At 42.4% G+C, this 21395-nt stretch overlaps 1 long non-coding RNA gene across 1 annotated transcript; it reads right to left on the bottom strand.

Moving 5' to 3' along the window:
- Window positions 1-5708: 5708 nt before the first annotated feature.
- On the bottom strand, window positions 5709-6151 carry LOC120066021. Its single transcript, XR_005478724.1, has 3 exons — window positions 6055-6151; window positions 5851-5950; window positions 5709-5745 (listed from the first exon to the last, which is right to left on the bottom strand). It is a non-coding gene; the product is annotated as an uncharacterized LOC120066021 (long non-coding RNA).
- Window positions 6152-21395: the final 15244 nt, after the last annotated feature.

The raw sequence follows: 21395 nt of genomic DNA, 5'->3' as shown, positions 1-21395 counted from the left end.
TCAAACACATCTCAGAGTACGGACACAAACATGGACGCCCCCCATGCACACATTTCAGAATCATACATTCGACAGCCACCTCTTCCCCCACATGTATTGATCCCCCACCTCAAACATGTTGAGTCAATTCTAGATGCTGGAATGGTGCTGGAATGCAGGTGCAGTAGGGCCTAGTATGTAATGATGTGATACCATGTGTACCCCATATCCTGTGTTTGTGTTGATGTTTTTTAAATTTTATTTATATTTTATTTAAACAGGGAGTCACATTGAGATTAAACATCTGTTTTACAAGAGTGCCCTGTAAAACTTGAAGTCATATTGAACAACTACCAGAGAGAACCTCCTCTACATAGGAATTGCATACCATCTTTTTTCCATACATCAAAATAATACTTTATTGTCAATCAGCAATTACTTACTTAGATTAATTAAGCCTTCAACAACGCCCCAGTTAATGGTTGAAAATAAATGATGTCAGTGCCAATGAGTTACAATGAGTGTATAAAAGATTGAGAACACCTGCTCTTTCCATGACATATGCTGACCAGGTAATCCAGGTTAAAGCTATAATCCCTTATGGATGTCACTAGTTAAATCCACTTAAATCAGTGTAGATAAAAAGGAGGAGTCAGGTTAAAAAAATAAATATTGTAAGGCTTGAGACAATTGAGACATGGATTGTGTATGGGTGCCATTCAGAGGGTGAATGGGCAAGACAAAATATTTACGTGCCTTTCAACGGGGCATGGTAGTAGGTGCCAGGGGTACCAGTTTGTGTCAAGAACTGCAACGCTGCTGGGGTTTTTACGCTCAACAGTTTCCCGTGTTTATCAAGAATGGTCCACCACTCAAAAGACATACAGCTAACTTGACACAACTGTGGGAAGCATTGGAGTCATGGGCCAGCATCCCTGTGAATGTTTTGTAGACTCAGTACACTAATAGTATTGGTACCGTGTCCTTGCCGTAACCTGTAAAGCTGGAGCAGCCTGCGAGGCAGGGGGAGGTGTAGGTGATCCCATTGTCTGAACACACAGGGTCCCACTCCCCAGCCAAGCAGGAGCAGTCTCTGTTACACTCTGACAACATGCTGCCATTGTACACCAGGGGACCTGGGGGACAGAGAAAATGGCTGGTAATTAGGATGTTTAAATAATTGTTGCTGAACTATCATTGGCACAGTGGCAAAACAGCCATGAATCCTGGCTCAGTAACAACCATACTGTATATTCCCACAAGAGGGAGCCCCGGCAGAAGCACATGTGGGTTTTGGTCTAACTCTCCCTCATATTCCACTGATCAAAACTTTTGTTTTTATCAACCCACCAACCAATCAGATGTCATTTTTACTCGTTGTAGGACATGGTCAGACCAGCCACCTGAACACTTAGTGCTAGACTGCAGAGGGAGGAGGAGGAGGTAGCCAAGCTTATACCTCTTCATCAGTAGACCTCCCAGGAATATCCCCACCGCACCCACAGGCAGGTTCAACTCACATGGAAAAGGTATACTCACACGTCTTTAGTGCTACCAGTGTGCTGGAGATTCATTTCCACTCATGTTCAACAAACCTATAGGGGATGGGAGAGAACAAAAAATAGTATTTAATGCCATTCAACATCAATACTGACAGGATGGAACATTTCAGTTGGAGCATGTCCTGGTTTCTATAGCTTCATTAAGACAGGCAGCCCAATTCAGTAATTGTTTTGAGTAATTTGTATCAAAAGACCAATTAGAGGAAAAAATATCATTTGGGCTGCCTGTCTAAATGCATCCCTTGTCTCTCTGTGTCTGACCCAAACTTCAGTCCTTGCATTGATCACAGAGGGCTAAAAAGGATTACGATCCAGAATTGTTACCCCCTACCCAAAGTCCGCTGCCTTGGAGTTGGCCCTAGGAGCCCAATTCTTCACCAAACTGGACCTTCCGCAACGCTTAACATCTGGTGAGAATCAGGGAGGGAGATGAGTGGAAAACTGCCTTTAACACCCCTAGTGGTCACTGAGTATTTAGTCATGACCTTCGGAATATCGAACTCACCGGCAGTCTTTCAAGCATTGATCAATGACACTCTTCGGGATTTGTTGAATTGGTTTGTCTTTGTTTACCTTGACGACATCCTGATCTTCTCCAAAAACCCTTCCGGAACACATACAGCCCTGTCCCACCTCACTCAAGCAGGTTTTTGCAGGAATCCCGAGGCTGACAGGGCATTCATAGAGCTCAAGGGACGTTTCATCTCCGGACCCATCCTCGTTCATCTTGATCCTACTCGCCCCTTTGTGGTAAAGGTGGACGCCTCGGACACCGAAGCTGGTGCGGTACTTTCACAGCGGAACGAGGAGGACAAGAAACTTCAACCAATACACCTTTCTCTCCAAGCGGTTCTCGCCAGCGGAAGGCAACTACGAAGTAGGCAACCGGGAGCTCTTGGCAGTTAAGTGGGCCCTTGAGGGGTGCAGACACTGGTTGGAACCACTGCTTCATCTTCTGGTCTCTTCTCTGCACCTGGGTCCAACTTTACCACATCACAGTTATAGCATCTCTCAATCCCTTCTCTTAACATGTATGGCCCCAAAACATAATCAAGCAGCTGACCAATTACGCAAGACTTTAGTTCTAAGTTAACTTCTTCTGGCTGCAAGCCCGAAGCCGGGTACAATATGACAACAGCCACTTCAAGTGCAGGGCGCGAAATTCAAAATATATTTTTTAGAAATATTTAACTTTCACACATTAACAAGTCCAATACAGCATTTGAAAGATAAACATCTTGTGAATCCAGCCAACATGTCTGATTTTTTAAATGTTTTACAGCGAAAACACCACGTATATTTATGTTAGCTCACCACCAAATACAAAAAAGGACGGACATTTTTCACAGCACAGGTAGCATGCACAAAGCCAACCTAACTAACCAAGAACCAACCAAACTAACCAAGAAACAACTTCATCAGATGACAGTCTTATAACATGTTATTCAATAAATCTATGTTTTGTTCAAAAAATGTGCATATTTGAGCTATAAATCAGTTTTACATTGCAGCTACCATCACAGCTACCGTCAGAAATGGCACCGAAGCAGCCAGAGTAATTACAGACACCAACGTCAAATACCTAAATACTCATCATAAAACATTTCTGAAAAATACATGGTGTACAGCAAATGAAAGACAGGCATCTTGTGATTCCAGCCAATATTTCCGATTTCTTAAGTGTTTTACAGCGAAAACACAATATAGCATTATATTAGCTTACCACAATAGCCAGAAACAAGCCATTCCCCAGCAGCAAAAGTTAGCGATCGTAACAAACCAGCAAAAGATATATAATTTTTGACTAACCTTGATAAGCTTCATCAGATGACAGTCCTATAACATCAGGTTATACATACACTTATGTTTTGTTCGAAAATGTGCATATTTAGAGCTGAAATCAGTGGTTATACATTGTGCTAACGTAGCATCTTTTTCCCACAACGTCCGGATATTTTTCTGACACTCACATATTCTGACCAAATAACTATTCATAAACATAACTAAAAAATACATGTTGTATAGGAAATGATAGATACACTAGTTCTTAATGCAATCGCCGTGTTAGAATTCTAAAAATAACTTCATTACGATATGCAGTTTACGTTATGGCGAGAGCGTGCCCAAAACCTGGCCGCAAACTACTAGTACAACATGTTCGACAGATATATGAAATAACATCATAAAATGGGTCCTACTTTTGATGATCTTTCATCAGAATGTTGTACAAGGGGCCCTTTGTCGGGAACAATCGTTGTTTGGATTTAGAATGTCCTCTTCTCCAGTCAATTAGCACGGAAAGCTAGCAAAGTGGCGCGAAGCTCTCCTTCGTGAACAAACGCAGACAACGCAACACGCCTAACGTCCCGAAAAAAATTCAATAATCTAATAAAACTATATTGAAAAAACATACTTTACGATGATATTGTCACATGTATCAAATAAAATCAAAGCCGGAGATATTAGTCGTCTATAACGACAGCTGTACAGAAGGCAAAACCAGGTCCCTTCACGCGCTCTCCAGAAAACAGGAAACTGGTGACACGTCATACAAAGAGCATTTATTCGACCCCAGATCAAGTTATACACTCAATTTCTTCTCTCACTGCCTGTCGACATCTAGTGGAAGACGTATGAAGTGCATGTATACTGATATATATCAAGGACATTTATAGGCAGGCCCTAGAACAGAGCATCAATTTCAGATTTTCCACTTCCTGTCAGGAAGTTTGCTGCAAAATGAGTTCTGTTTTACTCACAGATATAATTCAAACGGTTTTAGAAACTAGAGAGTGTTTTCTATCCAATAGTAATAATAATATGCATATTGTATGAGCAAGAATTGAGTACGAGGCCGTTTGAAATGGGCACCTTTTATCCGGCTACTCAATACTGCCCCTGCAGCCCAAACAGGTTAACTGAGATTAATCAACAACTGGATACATTTCTTTATTTCTAAAGTGAAACTATCCTCCGTATTGGAGTATCTCTACAAGCACAAGTTTAACCAGTATTTCAGTTGTTTTACTGTCCCATGAAGAAGTGTGGCAGGCCTGTGAGGAAGTATCCTACAGCCATGAGGAAACAGCCCATAGCAATGAGCCTGGGCCGGTGCAGCTTCACCCCAAAATGGCTGACTACAGCCAGGAACAGCAGGTTACCTGCAAGAAACCACAGCACTACAGTAGCCAGGAATCGCAAATTATAAATGCTGTTTATTTTTTAATTAAAAATGGCATATCAGTTTGGATACTAGACTGCAACTGGGACAACATTTCGTTTTTGCAGTGGGGTGTTGTAAGGGGCTTAATACAGTTGTATTCCAGCCACTAGGGGGGACTCTGGTGAAGCCCATGGGAAATAAAGAAATATAGTTTAAGTGAATTGGGAAGAGTAAGAGTGAAAAACTAAAGAAAGACTGTAAACGGCTGTTACCTGTGCTAACATAATTAAAAGTGAAGTAAACCGTACTTTTCGCTTTGTAGTTTATATGATAAGCTCATTGGAAGGGTAAGATATACAGGATATACATAAATGAGCATAAACACATGACACAAAAAAAAAATGTTGACATTTAGGAATTCAAAATGTATCTAAATATATTTTGTTCGGTCTATGGAATACATCATTTTTTTATATGTATATAATATACTTGCCTGTACAGTAAGTAAATGTAGGAAATCCAAAATAAACAAAAATATGTTTTTGTAATGTCTAAAATAAAATATATGTGTATAATATATACTTGTCTGTAACGTAAAGCAATGCAGAAGCAATAAGCATTGTAAATGATGATAGAACAAATCAAATTAATTTGAACATGAGGACACAAAGGAGAGATTTAATTAAAAAATCCTTTTTTAATGCTGAAGTTTTTTAATGCTGAAAAATTCTATGTATGGCAAATGGCCTGTTGGACAAAAATTTAAAATTGTTAACATCCTTGCTACTTCAGCCATTTGCTATATTAAAGTAAAATCTCAGTTAATGATGAATGGATACAATTTGGAAGGATTTTCCAGAGTCATACCTCAGTAGGGTAGAGTGTCAGGTGGCACAACCATTGGTGCCATGAGGTCAAAGTGTGAAGGAGGGAGCAAACCAGAGAGCTGTCTAGGAAGCAGTCCAGGCCCATGGATTGGAAGCTTTGAGTTGGTCCCATCATTATAATGCATTGTAGGGTATCTGCTGCCCCATAGACCTGCTGGTAGTGGGAAAGGTGTTAGCAGGAGACCACCAGGGACATCTATGATCAGCTGACACAGTCTTGGTTAATATTAAACCACATGTATTCTAAAGCAATATTCACCTGCTTTCATAGAGTAAGGATTCACTCCTTTGGGGACACTGCCAGTGTTCCCCTGATATCCATATGTCCCCATCGGTGGAGGTGGTGGTACACACTTGTTCTGTAAAACACATCAACACATTTTCCAAATTGTTAGTAATATTATCACAGTTGAAATACAATGTTTGTTCACTGTTTTTCATTTCATTGAATTTAAGTGTGTACCTCAGCCTTGGGCTCAGTTTTGTTAACCCATCTGTGCAGAGTTGGATCCCAGACAATCTGAGGAAGAAGATATTAGCAATGTGAAGCAAGCCACAATTATTATTTTTTTATCCACTCAATTGTCTCTACATAGAATATAGTGTTAAACCAACAATATAGGAAAGCATCTGGTGGCAAAATAGCCAAAAACATAAAATTATTAAATCATTCAAGGTTTACAAATATGCCCAATCAATAGAACCTTATGTCAGAAAACAATAGTCTAAACCCAATGTCTTTACCATATATGGTTGAAAAGTTACCGACAATTTACTCTGAGAATTTAACCTCACAACACCAAATATGGAACACATACAACCAAGTGCGGTGCAGTCTAAACTAGTAATGGTCACAGCAAATGATCGTTATTATTTCATGAACACTGTCAAGTAAAAGTATATGAATGTTATAATATTGTAGAGAAAAAGCTAATGATTAATTATATGTAATTTCTAATGACATCAGGCAAAGAAAACAACATTTGGACATGAATTTCGTAGCTCCCTCTTGAATTGACACTTTTTCTTTCTACATTGTATAGCAAGTAAGTGAATATATATAAAAAAAAATGTCATTCATCAGACGCGTTTATCCAAAGCGACTTACAATAAAACCTGCTGTCGTTTATGTATGGGTGGTGACGGGAATCGAACCCACTACCCTGGCATTGCAAGCGTCATGCTCTATCATGGTCATGGGTGCACCTCAGCCACGCTCAAGGTCCTAAACGATATCTTAACTGCCATCGATAAGAAACACTACTGTGCAGCCGTATTCATTGACCTAGCCAAGGCTTTCGACTCTGTCAATCACCACATCCTTATCGACAGACTCAACAGCCTTGGTTTCTCAAATGATTGCCCCGCCTGGTTCACCAACTACTTCTCCGATAGAGTTCAGTGTGTAAAATCGGCTTCCTGTAGTCCGGGCCTCTGGCAGTCTCTATGGGGGTGCCACAGGGTTCAATTCTTGGGGCGACTCTCTTCTCTGTATACATCAATGATGTTGCTCTTGCTGCTGGTGAGTCTCTGATCCACCTCTACGCAGATGACACCATTCTGTATACTTCTGGCCCTTCTTTGGACACTGTGTTAACTACCCTCCAAATAAGCTTCAATGCCATACAACTCTCCTTCCATGGCCTCCAACTGCTCTTAAATACAAGTAAAACTAAATGCATGCTCTTCAACCGATCACTGCCTGCACCTGCCCTCCCTTCCAGCATCACTACTCTGGTGTCACGCCCTGACCATAGAGAGCTGTTTATTCTCAATGTTGGTTGGGGCGTGATAGTGACTAGGGTGGGTCATCTAGGTGATTAATGATTTATGTTGGCCTGGTATGGTTCCCAATCAGAGACAGCTGTTTATCGTTGTCTCTGATTGGGGATCATATTTAGTCAGCCATTTCCTCATTGTGCTTTGTGGGATCTTGACTATGGATAGTTGCCTGTTAACTATTGTTAGCTTCACGTTTAGTTTTTCTTCAGGTTTTTTTTGGTGAGTTTATTATTTATTAAACATGTGGAATTCTACACACGCTGCGCCTTGGTCCAATAATTATGACGAACGTGACATCTGGACGGTTCTGACTTAGAATATGTGGACAACTACAAATACCTAGGTGTCTGGTTAGACTGTAAACTCTCTTTCCAGACTCACATCAAACATCTCCAATCCAAAGTTAAATCTAGAATTGGCTTCCTATTTCGCAGCAAAGCACCCTTCACTCATGCTGCCAAACATATCCTCGTAAAACTGACCATCCTACCGATCCTCGAATTCGACGATGTAATTTACAAAATAGCCCCCAACACCCTACTCAACAAATTGGATGTCACAGTGCCATCCGATTTGTCACCAAAGCCCCATATACTACCCACCACTGCGATCTGTACGCTCTCGTTGGCCGGCCCTCGCTTCATACTCGTTGACAAACCCACTGGCTCCAGGTCATCTACAAGACCCTGCTAGGTAAAGTCCCGCCTTATCTCAGCTCGCTGGTCACCATAGCAGCACTCACCCGTAGCACGTATATCTCACTGGTCACCCCCAAAGCCAATTTCTCCTTTGGCCGCCTCTCCTTTCAGTTCTCTGCTGCCAATGACTGGAACGAACTACAAAAATCTCTGAAACTGGAGACACTTATCTCCCTCACTAGCTTTAAGCACCAGCTGTCAGAGCAGCTCACAGATCACTGCACCTGTACATAGCCCATCTATAAATAGCCCAAACAACTACCTCATCCCCTACTGTATTTATTTATTTATCTTGCTCCTTTGCACCCCAGTATTTCTACTTTGCACATTCATCTACTGCAAATCTACCATTCCAGTGTTTTTAATTGGTATATTGTATTTACTTCGCCACCATGGCCTATTTATTGCCCTACCTCCCTTATCTCACCTAATTTGCTCACATTGTATATAGACTTGTTTTTCTACTGTATTATTGACTGTATGTTTGTTTACTCCATGTGTTACTCTGTGTTGTTGTATGTGTCGAACTGCTTTGCTTTATCTTGGTCAGGTCGCAGTTTTAAATGAGAGCTTGTTCTCAACTTGCCTACCTGGTTAAATAAAGGTGAAATAAAAAATAAAAAAACATATATATACTGTATATATATCAAATGAGCTACGAAGGAGCACGTCGACGTCACTAGAATGATGACAAGCAATTTTAACACATTCTAAAGGGAATCATAGAATTCCAAACTCATTTCTATGGCAACACAGTTGTCAATTTTGTAAACAATCATTTTCGAACGTGTGTTGCCAAGAGACATCAAACCGACGTTCTATGGAACGTTTTCTGTGCGAAAACAACAACTTCAGTTTGCTGCTGACAACAAACTTTTTTGATTTTTGAGACCTGAGATAGTGCCTGGGTGCTTTTCAAGACTGGCGGAGAGAGTGCGTGGACGTCGGGGGCCTACTGCGTCGACAGGTTGTTCAAATTCATTTGTGGCTTGTTTTTCTTGTCTTTTTCTGTTTTGCAGGATTCGTGATCGTCGACAGGTGGACAACGACTTCGAAGAGAGTATGTTGAGTTTAAAACTCTTATTTTACTACATTTAACAATGTCATAATTTGCGAATGTTTTGTATTTCTATAATTCAGACTTGGCAAAAATGCTTGTGCTAGAGATGTTGTAGCTTGCTAGCTAACATTAACTTTAGTAACTGTTGCTAAGCGATCAAGTTTTGCTACCTAGCTAGCTAGTATTATCAATCTTGCTACGTTTTTTGTCCTAACAATTGTTTATTTTATATTCCAATGTTTCTCATTTTAGAAACAACTGTCCTGGATGAGGTCCAGTTGGATGTGCCATTGGATGATGTACCAGATGTTCCACAGCTGCCAGTCCTCCTTGATGTCCAGAATGCTGCTATCATCCTTGAGGATATGCCAGATGTGCAGACTATCCTTGAGGTACAATTTTCTGAAATTTTGGTGTTTTATGTTTGAAAAATATCCCAGATATTCAAGTTGTGTCTCTTTGACATGAATCAAATCTCTTGTCTGCTTTCTGCTTTCTGCTTTAGGAGTCCATTGGCAAATGGCAGTTGATTCCGATTAGGTTCAGCCCCCTGTACTGTGGGCCTGTTGTGATCACTGTAAGAGACCCCCCCCACACACACAGTCACATCACGGTTACAATGTTTACTGTTTCCAACATGAATGTATTGTAATGTGCAGAACAATGCTGGTCCGGTGGTTAAAGCTTGGAGAACTTTCCAGTTCATCAGCCCCATCATCACCTACATGCGTGGGGGTTCCCAGGTATGTGTCTTTGTAACTACCTAATCCTAATCTACATTGTCAGTCATTTGATCTTGACGGAAATGTGTCACAGCAATTGCTGAAGTGGTTTTGTTGATTATGTCTTGTTGTTTATCTCAACAGCAGGTGGTGGTGAGGATGCACCACGTGAGTAGGGTGAGAGGCCTGGAGACTCAACTGGTCTGGGCCATCTCCAAGGAGACAGCCAGGCTTAGTCCAGAGGGCATCTCCTACTGTGCCACCAAAGTGCAGTCCATCACTTGGATCCAGGTAAGACGTAAATACTACTGAAAGAGTATCAGATTAGGCTTTTCTTCACTTATTCCGTTTGGCCTTAACATGTATCCTCTCTCTCTCAGCGTGTGGCTGGCAGGGTGACCCACTATGCGTCTCACCTCCGCCACGAGACGTCTGTGGACGTGACGCTTGGCTGCTACCAGGTAAATAAACGATTTCCTATGTATATAGACTAGACATTACTGGCATTTTTGCATTAGATTTGGTGTGTTTTATAATAACGTGTGTGTGGTAAACGTGTGTTTTGAGCAGCAGACGGATGTCTCAGTGGTGTACGCCACTCTCCACATGGGGCTGGACGGGCTTCTCTCCTCTTCAGCGTGGTCGGAGGCTGCCTCCTTCTCTACGCCCACCACTCAGCAGTTCACTGACCCAGAGCCTGAGGGCCACAACTGCTATGAGGTTAGACGTTACACACACATACTATTGACTAGGAGCATTAAGATCCTTCCATTGACCGATTGTTTGTTATGTCATTGCATTGGTCACTGATTTTGAATGCTTGTTTTGTTGTCGTAGGGCTGGGAGGATGACCTGCTGCCTGAGGAGAGGGAGGTTCCTCTGTTAAAGTGAGTTCCTCTAAATGTCTGTGTAGTCTGGGCTTGTCAGATGCTGAAGGATAGTGGTCATAATGCTGTTATCCCCCATTGACTCTAATGGTTGACATGCTCCATTCCCTCCCTTTCATAGCCTCTACCTTACCACCAAGAGTGGAGGACATTACCCTGAGGCTCGCCTCCCTGCGCCAGGCCTTCACTTTGAGTGGACCCACTTTTCTTTTTCTCTCTGTGACTTCTTGTTCTGTCTCCTAGAGGAAGATGTCTCACCCTAACTCTTCCCTAGACCCTGCTTGGTTCCACCCTGAGCAGGAACCATCTGTTTGTGGCGGGAAAGGTCCTCCTGGGCGCACTGGTTCAGGCCAACCGCATGGTAACTCACTCTCATTCTCTTTCAAGGGAAAGAGAGCGTCCCTGAGGGGAAATGTGTTCTGTTCACTAAGATGCTCTTTTCTTTGTCATAGGACGAGGCCAAGTTCATCCGTACATACAACGACTTTGTGGACTACCTGAGTGACCCCTCCAAGCGGAATGACATTGAGAGGGAGCTGGCTGAGGCAAAGGTGAGTTCATTAACTCTTTCAAGTCTCACTGAGTTCTTCCACATGCATGTATTTTATACATCACAGTAGCTGATCTATATGAAATCATTCCTATTTTCTTCAAACGTGTTTTCTTGTCCTAGATCCATCATGTGAACATGATAGATTTCCTCTTTGAGCTGGTGCTGTTTGGGTTGATGACAGCTCAGAAGTCCCTGATGGTGGTAAGTAGCATGTCACTGGTACATGTTTTGATATCTCTATTAGCAGTTTCACTTAAATTACTCTTCTCTCCTCTTTTCTCCTCCTTTGTTTCCTTTAGCACCCTAGTGGGTTCGTGGAGCGTCTGTGCGCTCTCCTGTACTCCTTCCTGCCCACTGCTGCCAACATGGAGCCAGAGGCTGACAGATACCTTTTGCTAGTCAATGTAAGAGTCAAGAGGTTACTTCCTGTTTACTTCCATAGTCTTAGTGTACTTCCTTATTCATGGTTAACCAGGTTCCAATGCCATTTTAGGGGGAGTATTTCTAATTGTCTCTCTCCTCTTGATAAGCTAGTAACTCAGAGACATTGTCTATGTGTTGTGTGGTGTTCTCTTCAGGGTGGGCTGATGGCTCTGCTAGATGACATGTTTGGCCAGAAGCTGGCCTGGTACTTTAACCCAGAGTCTCTGGTCACTGAGCTCTCCAGCCTCCTGGAGTACCACTTGGAGAACCTCATGTCTAGCATGTAGTCCTACTGCAGGGACCATACTCCTTTCTCCTTCTCTCTCTCTTTTGAAGGAATTGAGGACTTGAAGTGCTTTGTTGAACCCTGATTAGTTAACACCCATTAATTTGATGTATTCTCTTGTTTTCTCTCCCCACAGGATTCTTGTGACACTTTGCTACCTAACAGGGATCTAGACACCAATGCACTACATTACTTTGCACTGAATTTGACATTTTTAAATAAAATAAGTTGTTACAAAACATTTGTTTCCGTGTTTTCATTTATTTTATTTTATGACCATTTCCTCTTCCAAGAGGTATAATGCTAATATTACATTATTACATGAACAATGATGCTTTATTATCTGCATATGGAAATAAAAAACAATGTTTAGTTGATTTACAGACACTACAGGCCCACACTTTATATGGTTTTGTACTGTGGTTTGTGATACTGTACTATTTAAAAACATGTAGGACTACATACACTGAGTGCACAAAATATTAGGAACATCTTCATAATATTGAGTTGCACACCCTTTTTCCCTCAGAACAGACTCAATTCGTCGGGCAATGGACTATACAAGCTGCCCTAAGCGTTCCACAAGGATGCTGGCCCATGTTGTGTCAAGTTGGCTGGACGTCCTTTGGGTGGTGGACCATTCTTGATACACATGGGAAACTGTTGAGCATGAAAAAACCAGCAGTGTTGCAGTTCTTGACACACTTAACCCGGTGCGCCTGGCACCTACTACCATACACCGTTCAAAGGCAGTTAAATCTTGTCTTGCCGAATCACCCTCAATGACACACACAATCCATGTCTCAATTCTCTCAAGGTTTTAAAATCTTTCTTTAACTCCCCTTCATCTACACTGATTGAAGTGGATTCAACAAGTGACATCAATAAGGGGTCATAGCTTTCACCTGGTCAGTCTATGTTATGGAAAGAGCAGGTGTCCTCAATGTTTTGTATTATCAGTGTGTGTAGTAACCTGGTACAGTATATAGTATACCACTAGAGGGGGTAAATGCTTCAGTCTTGAATGTTACTTCTCACTATCCCTACTCTACATTAACAGTCTGCCATTGTAGACTCCGGTAACTTGGGTATCTTAGTCATTAATGTCTGAACCATTTACCATCTTTCCCACTGAAACCAGTAATGTTATGTTCATGTGAGAGAGGGTGTAGTAGTGCATACTGACCACTAGTTGGATCATAGTGTGAGTGGTGGAGTTCATGCAGGAACACAGACGGTAGAGGCATTCTCCATCACAGTAGAGGGCAGAGTAACCCGTAGGAGCCAATACCCAGTCCTAACGGAGAGAAATACCATAGAAATCGAATGACAAGATTAGATGAATGACTAGAATAGACTCTTTCAATGAGAAATACATGATAAAGAATCCAAAGAACATACTCTACAATGCACATTCTACACAAATGCCTTGCTTCCCTAAAAATACTAACTGTGTGTTACAGCAAATAAGGTGGTACAATGTTAGCTCATGATTATCTATTCAGTACAACGAGTAGTTAAGAGAGATAGAATCTCACCTTCCAGCCTTGTTCACTGAATCTCACATATAATTCATGTCTCTTACAAGCCTGACGCCCACTGTTGACATGGCTGTGATCTGAAAGGGACCAAAAAATATGTTATGAACCAGGAAAGACTAATGTACACTTTGGATGCATTGGATTTCAAATGAAATGTAAACGCAACTTAAGTAATTTTGTAATTGGGATGAACTATCCCTTTAAACTGTGTATAAAACAAGTTTAACTACAAGACGAAAAACCAGTGTTGTCCTCTGACCTTGTATGTATACTGGGCAAGGGCAGGTCATATTTGGGCTTCTTCTTATGGGGGTTGGGTTTCAGGGCGCCTGGCGGGCGACAGGGGCCTGGCTGGCCCTGAAGAAGTTGGTTAGATGAGTACTTGAAAGCTTATATCTATATTTTGGAATGTTGGATGTTGATTTCGGGAGGCTTCCATCATGGAAAAGGGACCAGACCACTTTTTTTGTTAGTTAACCTAAACGAATCACGACCCTCTATAGAATAACAACATTGACAACAGTTGACTGCTATTTAAGTAATAGTTTGAGTGTCAAATCCATGTATTGGTGTGTGGCCATTGACTTTTATGGAGAGATCGCCCCAAATTTTCTGTGCCATTTCTTGGGAATTTCATTAACTCCGCATTCTAAGTTCTGCGCATCCCAGCGCTTGGAAAAATCAATGGTACAAAACCTAAGATATTGATCTTGTAAGAGGTGCGTAACGAACTGCAGGGAAGTCAGGCGCAGGAGAGCAGAACTGGGTAATAACCGGAGCAGTTTAATGAGGAAAAACCCAACGGAACCCAGAACAACAAAATATGGGTTGAAATAACCCGTCGCAAACCAGTCTGAAGTGCACATACACTTTACAAAAAACAATTCCACACACAGACATGGGGGGACCAGAGGGTTATATACACGCCAGGTAATGAGGGAATGTAAACCAGGTGTGTAGGAAAACAAGACAAAACAAATGGAAAATGAAAGGTGGATCGGCGATTGCTAGAAGACCGGTGACGTCGACCGCCGCCCGAACAAGGAGAGGAACCAACGTCGGCGGAAGTCGTGAGAGTACCCCCCCTTGACGCGGGGCTCCAGCAGCGCGCCGACACCGGCCTCGAGGACGACCCGGAGGGCGAGGTGCAGGTCGATCCGGACGGAGACGGTGGAACTCCCGCAGGATTGAATTGTCCAACGCATCTTTCTTCCGGACCGTACCCCTCCCACTCCACGAGTAACTGAAGGCCCCTCGCCCGATGCCTCGAATCCAGTATGGAGCGAACGGCGTATACCGGGACCCCCTCGATGTCCAGAGGGGGCAGAGGAACCTCCCGCAACTCAGACTCCTGGAGCGGACCAGCCACCACCGGCCTGAGGAGACACACATGGATTAAGGGGTTAATACGGTAATCGGGTGGCAGCTGTAACCTGTAACACACCTCGTTCAGTCTCCTCAGGACTTTAAATGGCCCCACAAACCGCGGACCCAGCTTCCGGCAGGGCAGGCGGAGGCATAGGTTTCGGGTCGAGACCCAGACCCAGCCTCACTGCGGTGACAGTCTGAGCTGGCTTTCTGGCGCAGCACTGCGCGCTGAAGGTTAACATGGGTGGCGTCCCATGTCTCCTCTGCGCGCGAACAAGTCGTCCACCGCAAGAGCCTCGGTCTGACTCTGATGCCAAGGAGCCAGAACCGGCTGATACCCCAGTACGCACTGGAAGGTGGAGAGGTTAGTGGAGGAGTGAAGAAGCGAGTTCTGGGCCATCTCTGCCCAGGGCACGAACGCCGCCCACTCCACCTGCCGGTCCTGGCAACAAGACCGCAGACACCTACCCACATCCTGGTTAACTCTCTCCACCTGCCCGTTACTCTAGGGGTGAAAACCTGAGGTAAGGCTGATCGAGACCCCCAGACGCTCCATGAACGCTCTCCAGACGCTCAACGTGAACTGGGGACCTCGGTCAGACACTATATCCTCAGGCACCCCGTAGTGCCGGAAGACGTGAGTGAACAAGGCCTCCGCAGTCTGTAGGGCCGTAGGGAGAACGGGCAGAGGAAGGAGACGGCAGGACTTGGAGAAACGGTCCACACTGACCAGGATCGTGGTGTTAACATGTGAGGGGGGAGATCTGTGAGAAAATCTATCAACAGGTGAGACCATGGCCGTTGTGGAACGGGTAAGGGGTGTAACTTACCTCTGGGCAGGTGCCTAGGAGCCTTACACTGGGCCCACACCGAGCAGGAGGAAACATAAACCCTCACGTACTTAGCCAAGGTGGGCCACCAGTACTTCCCAATCAAACAGCGCACTGTCTGACCGATACCTGGATGACCAGAGGAGGGTGACCTGTGAGCCCAATAAGTCAGCCGGTCATGGACAGCAAACGGACTGTACAGACATCCAGCGGGACACTGGAGAGGAGCAGGCCCTGCCCATAACGCCTGCTCAATGTCCGCGTCCAGCTCCCATACTACCGGCGCCACCAGGCAGGGAGTATGGGGGTGGGATCCATTGGCCGCTCCTCTGTGTCATACAGCCGGGACAGTGTGTCTGCCTTGACATTCTGGGAACCTGGTCTGTACGAAAGGGTGAAAACAAAACGGGTGAAAAACATGGCCCACCTTGCCTGGCGAGGATTCAGTCTCCTCGCTGCCCGGATATACTCCAGATTGCGGTGGTCAGTCTAGATGGGAAAAGGATGTTTTGCCCCCTTTAACCTTTACTTAACACCCATCCCGGATCCGGGAGCATCCTCATCAGTAAAAGCTGACTACCATAGCCTAGCATAGTGCCACAAGTAAATAATAGCATATAAATATCATGAAATCACAAGTCCAATACAGCAAATGAAAGATAAACATCTTGTGAATCCAGCCATCATTTCCGATTTTTAAAATGTTTTACAGCGAAAACACAATATGTATTTCTATTAGCTAACCACAATAGCCAAAGACTCAACCGCATATTTTCACCATGTTTCTACAGCATAGGTAGCTATCACAAAACCGACCAAATAGAGATATAATTAGTCACTAACCAAGAAACAACTTCATCAGATGACAGTCTTATAACATGTTATACAATAAATTTATGTTTTGTTCGAAAATGTGCATATTTGAGGTATAAATCATAGTTTTACATTGCAGCTACCATCAAAAATAGCACCAAAGCAGCCAGAATAATTACAGAGAGCAACGTGAAATAAATAAATACTCATCATAAAACATTTATGAAAAATACATGGTGTACAGCAAATGAAAGATAAACATCTTGTGAATCCAGCCAATATTTCAGATTTTTTAAGTGTTTTACAGTGACAACACAATATAGCATTATATAAGCTTACCACAATAGCCAAACACACAACCGCATTTATTCACCGCATAGATAGCATTCGCAAAAACCAGCAAAAGATATAAAATTAATCACTAACCTTGACCAACTTCATCAGATGACAGTCTTATAACATCAGGTTATACAATACACTTATGTTTTGTTTGAAAATGTGCATATTTAGAGCTGCAAACCGTGGTTATACATTGTGAATATGTAGCATCGATTCACCAGAATGTCCGGAGCTATTTTGGACACTCACCTAATCTGACCAAAGAACTCATCATAAACTTTACTAAAAAATACTTGTTGTATGGCAAATGAAAGATACACTGGTTCTTAATGCAACCGCCGTGTTAGATTTTTAAAAATAACTTTACCATAACAAACAGCTTGCGTTATTTGCGAGACAGCGCCCGCCAAAACGGCAGAGAATAGGAATCAACATTTTCCACAGAAGTATGAAATAACATCATAAATTGTTCTTACTTTTGTTGAGCTTCCATCAGAATCTTGTACAAGGAGTCCTAGATCGAGAATAAATTGTTGTTTGGTTTTAGAATGTCCTTTTCTACTGTCGAATTCGTGCCACAATGCTAGCCAATGTTGATGACGTTCCCAGTTTCTCTCGACGCAAAGAACGGAAAACTCCAAAAGTCCAAATAAACGTTGAATAAACTGATAGAACTCGGTTGAAAAAACCTGCTTTACGATGTTATTATCACATGCATCAAATAAAATCAGAGCCGGAGATATTAGCCGTATATACCGAACGCTTATCATAAGACAATATGGAGGTGCTTCCCGCGCCTAGGTAGAGAAAGGAAATTCTGGACACGTCATTCCAAGAGCTCTTGTTCGACCTCAGATCAAGCTAGACACCCCATTCCACCTTCCACTGCCTGTTGACATCTAGTGGAAGGCGTATGAAGTGCATGCATATCGATAAATATTAGGCAATTGAATATTTTCACTTCCTATCTGGAAGTTTGCTGCAAAATGAGTTCTGTTTTTCTCACAAATACAGATTACAGATTCCCCTTGCATTAATAGAAAAAACAGAAATGGACATTTACTATCACAGTGACTATATGACGAATATTAAACTTGTATATGTTCACATGAATCGGGTTCTCACAAAAATAAAAGTTCTAACTAGTTGCAAATAAAAACAGTCCTTTGCACCACGCAAGTGGTTGACCTAAATTATATATATATATATATATATATATATATTTATACAATTGCAAATAACTTTGTACCATAGATTTGTAAAAACGAATAGCCATCAAGCTAACATTAAGTGTCAGTGCGAATTTCCCTGCCATAAAAAAATATTTATATATTAAAAAAGTTTGGCTCACACAAACAATGCTCTTTCCTCAAGACATATAAAGTTTTATCAGATGCAAATAAAACTCAGTTCTGCACAACTCACTTGATAAATCCAGCTGTCAACAAGCTAGGCTTCAGCGTGAATTTCCCTTCCGTTTACAAAAGCCTTGGCTCCCGCAAAGTATGCACTTTTCCCTTTCTTCCTTGCTCTCTCAATTATCGGCCACAGACGATTCCGAGCTTCTTTGTCAAATGCTGTCAGATCCTCCTTGAACCTCAGGTTGTTCTTCTTTAACTTCTCTGGGGCAGGTGGGACGCAAACGTCCCACCGGCCAATAGTCAGGGAAATATTCAAATAACATGATATAAAAATCTAACTTTCATTAAATCACACATGTAAGATACCAAATTAAAGCTACACTCGTTGTGAATCCAGCCAACATGTCAGATTTCAAAAAAGCTTTTCGGCGAAAGCATAAGATGCTATTATCTGATGATAGCACATCAGTAAACAAACAGAGTAGCATATTTCAACACTGCAAGCACGACACAAAACGCAGAAATAAATATAAATCATGCCTTACGTTTGACGAAATTCTTTTGTTGGCACTCCAATATGTCCCATAAACATCACAAATGGTCATTTTGTTCGATTAATTTCCGTCTTCAGCTTCCAACTTTCGCCAAGTCACTACAAAATATATCAAAAGTTACATGTAAATTTACCAAAACATTTCAAACTACTTTTGTCATACAACGTTAGGTATTTTTAAACGTTAATAATCGATCAATTTGAAGATGGGATGATCTGTGTTCAATACAAAAAGAAACCAAACTGACGCAACTTTTTTCATAACGTGACTCTCTCCAAAAATGTACTTCATGTGACCCTCATTTACGATAGCCCTACTTCTTCACTACACAAAGGAATAACCTCAACCGATTTCCAAGGACTGGTGACATCCAGTGGAAGCAGTAGGAACTGCAAGCAAGTCCATTAGAAATCTGGTGTCTCTAAAAAACCTAATTGAAAAGACAGTGACATCAAAAAAATACAAATTCTGAATGGTTTGTCCTCAGGATTTTGCCTGCTACATAAGTTCTGTTATTCTCACAGACATGATTCAAACAGTTTTCAGAGTGTTTTCTATCCAAATCTACTAATAATATGCATATCTTATATTCTGGGGATGAGTAGCAAGCAGTTGAATTTTGGCATGCTATTTTTCCCGAAAGTGAAAAAGCTGCCCCATTTTTCTTTGCACTTTTCCATGTCATATCCCTCGCTGTCCTGGAGATTAATCTCATGATCACTGGTCGTGGTGGCTGGTTGTTTTCCCCATCTCTCAGCCTATCCAGGCGGCGCACTACATCCAGAGAACATGCAACAACATTTCTCTCCTCCTCTAGGACTATTGCCCTGCAAATGTCCTTCACTCTTGCTTTGATGTTCTCGTCAGATTTTTCTGCTATTCCATAAATTCAAAGATACCATCTCCGACTATACTGGTCATTCTCGTTTACCTTTGACTCCATTTCAGTGAGTTTCTTCTCCTGCTTTGCAACCTGAATGTTCAATGTTGCGTTCTGCTGCTTCAGAGTTTTTATTTCCTCAGCACTGAAATCAATCGATTTCTTCAGGTTAACGATACTGATAGTGTCCTTTTACACCAAATTCATGATGTCATCTGTGCTCTCTTTGATTTTAGCCGTGAGGATGCGGACGATGTTGTTCTGTAGCTGGCTCATTGATGGTTCACTTCTCAGCTTCTTTGGAAGTTGCTCCTTGGTTGGGGTATTCGGGTATGAATCGCATTCACCCCCCTTATTTACACTGCAAGCATATGAGTGAGTTTCAACAATGCCTCTTTTCTCCTTGGAAGTTTCAACATCCATTATCTCAGCAACAGTTTGGTCATGTCCTGATTACATGCTACTAGCTATGAAGACGTTAGCAGGCTAACTTAACTACACACGCTGAAACTTTGATAGCTAGCTTGTTCATTGTAAATCATCAAAAATATATGTCAATGGTTTGATTAATTACAAAATTATTCATTGTATTGTTACATGTAATTTTTTTGAAAAAACAAACAAATTGCAACTGCAGTCTAAAACTATAAACTGTGAGAAAACCCTAAAATTGTTCCTCAGCTAGAAATGTTACACCCTCTCATGTCGCCATCTTGAGCGCAACCGGGCACTCTTGTAAAATAGATGTTTAATCTCAATGTGACTCCCTGTTTAAATAAAAGTTAAATAAAATTTAAAAAACATCAACACAAACACAGGATATGGGGTACACATGGTATTACATCATTACATACTAGGCCCTACTGCACCTGCATTCCAGCACCATTCCAGCATCTGGAATTGACTCAATATGTTTGAGGTGGGGAATCAATACATGTGGGGGAAGAGGTGGCTGTCGAATGTATGATTCTGATATGTACAGGTAAGTTCATATTGTGTGTGTGGGTGGGCGTCCATGTTTGTGTCCGTACTCTGAGGTGTGTTTGAATATGAATGAGCAGCAGTGTTGTGATGTGTCCTATCCCATCCTTGCAGAGTGATCTTCCTTGGCCTCATCACATGTCTCAGTGGCTCCTCCTTAGGAGGGAGAGGGACACCACCACGGGACAGACCCCACACTCATCGCTAGAGATCGAACTTCAGACTCCCTCCAAAACCACTGAACCCCTCAACACACCGAAAGAGATTATGGTGCACACCCTTAGAGGGAGCCGGAACAGGATAACTCCCTCCAAACTCACAAAGACACAGAGGAGGAGGAACTATCCAACACCCAGGGAGAGAGAACGAGTGACCTCAGTCGAACACAGTCAGAAAGAGGAGGTGGAAGAGGCATTAGATAGAGGAGGAGGTTACCCCAGAGGCCATTCCTCCTGTTCATGTGAGCAAGAAAGAGCAGAAGGCTTCTGATCAGCCAAATGGCAGGCAGAGGGAGAGGTCATAGTGATTCACACTCACAGAGAGAAAGACAACCCAAACAACCTCTTGGTTGAGAAGAACCACACAGAGGTAGAGGCAGAGGGCCTACAGAGGTAGAGGCAGAGGGCCTTCAGGGCTAGCCAGTCAGCCTGCCTGCTCTGATCCTCAAGTCAATTGTATTTAAAGTCATGTTCATTAAAGATTTGTATTCAAGATATGAAAAGTCCC

Source organism: Salvelinus namaycush, chromosome 21, assembly GCF_016432855.1.
Source record: "Salvelinus namaycush isolate Seneca chromosome 21, SaNama_1.0, whole genome shotgun sequence".
Lineage (NCBI taxonomy): Eukaryota > Metazoa > Chordata > Actinopteri > Salmoniformes > Salmonidae > Salvelinus > Salvelinus namaycush.
Note: the sequence above shows the minus strand (reverse complement) of the source record. Positions and strands in the feature narration are given on the sequence as shown.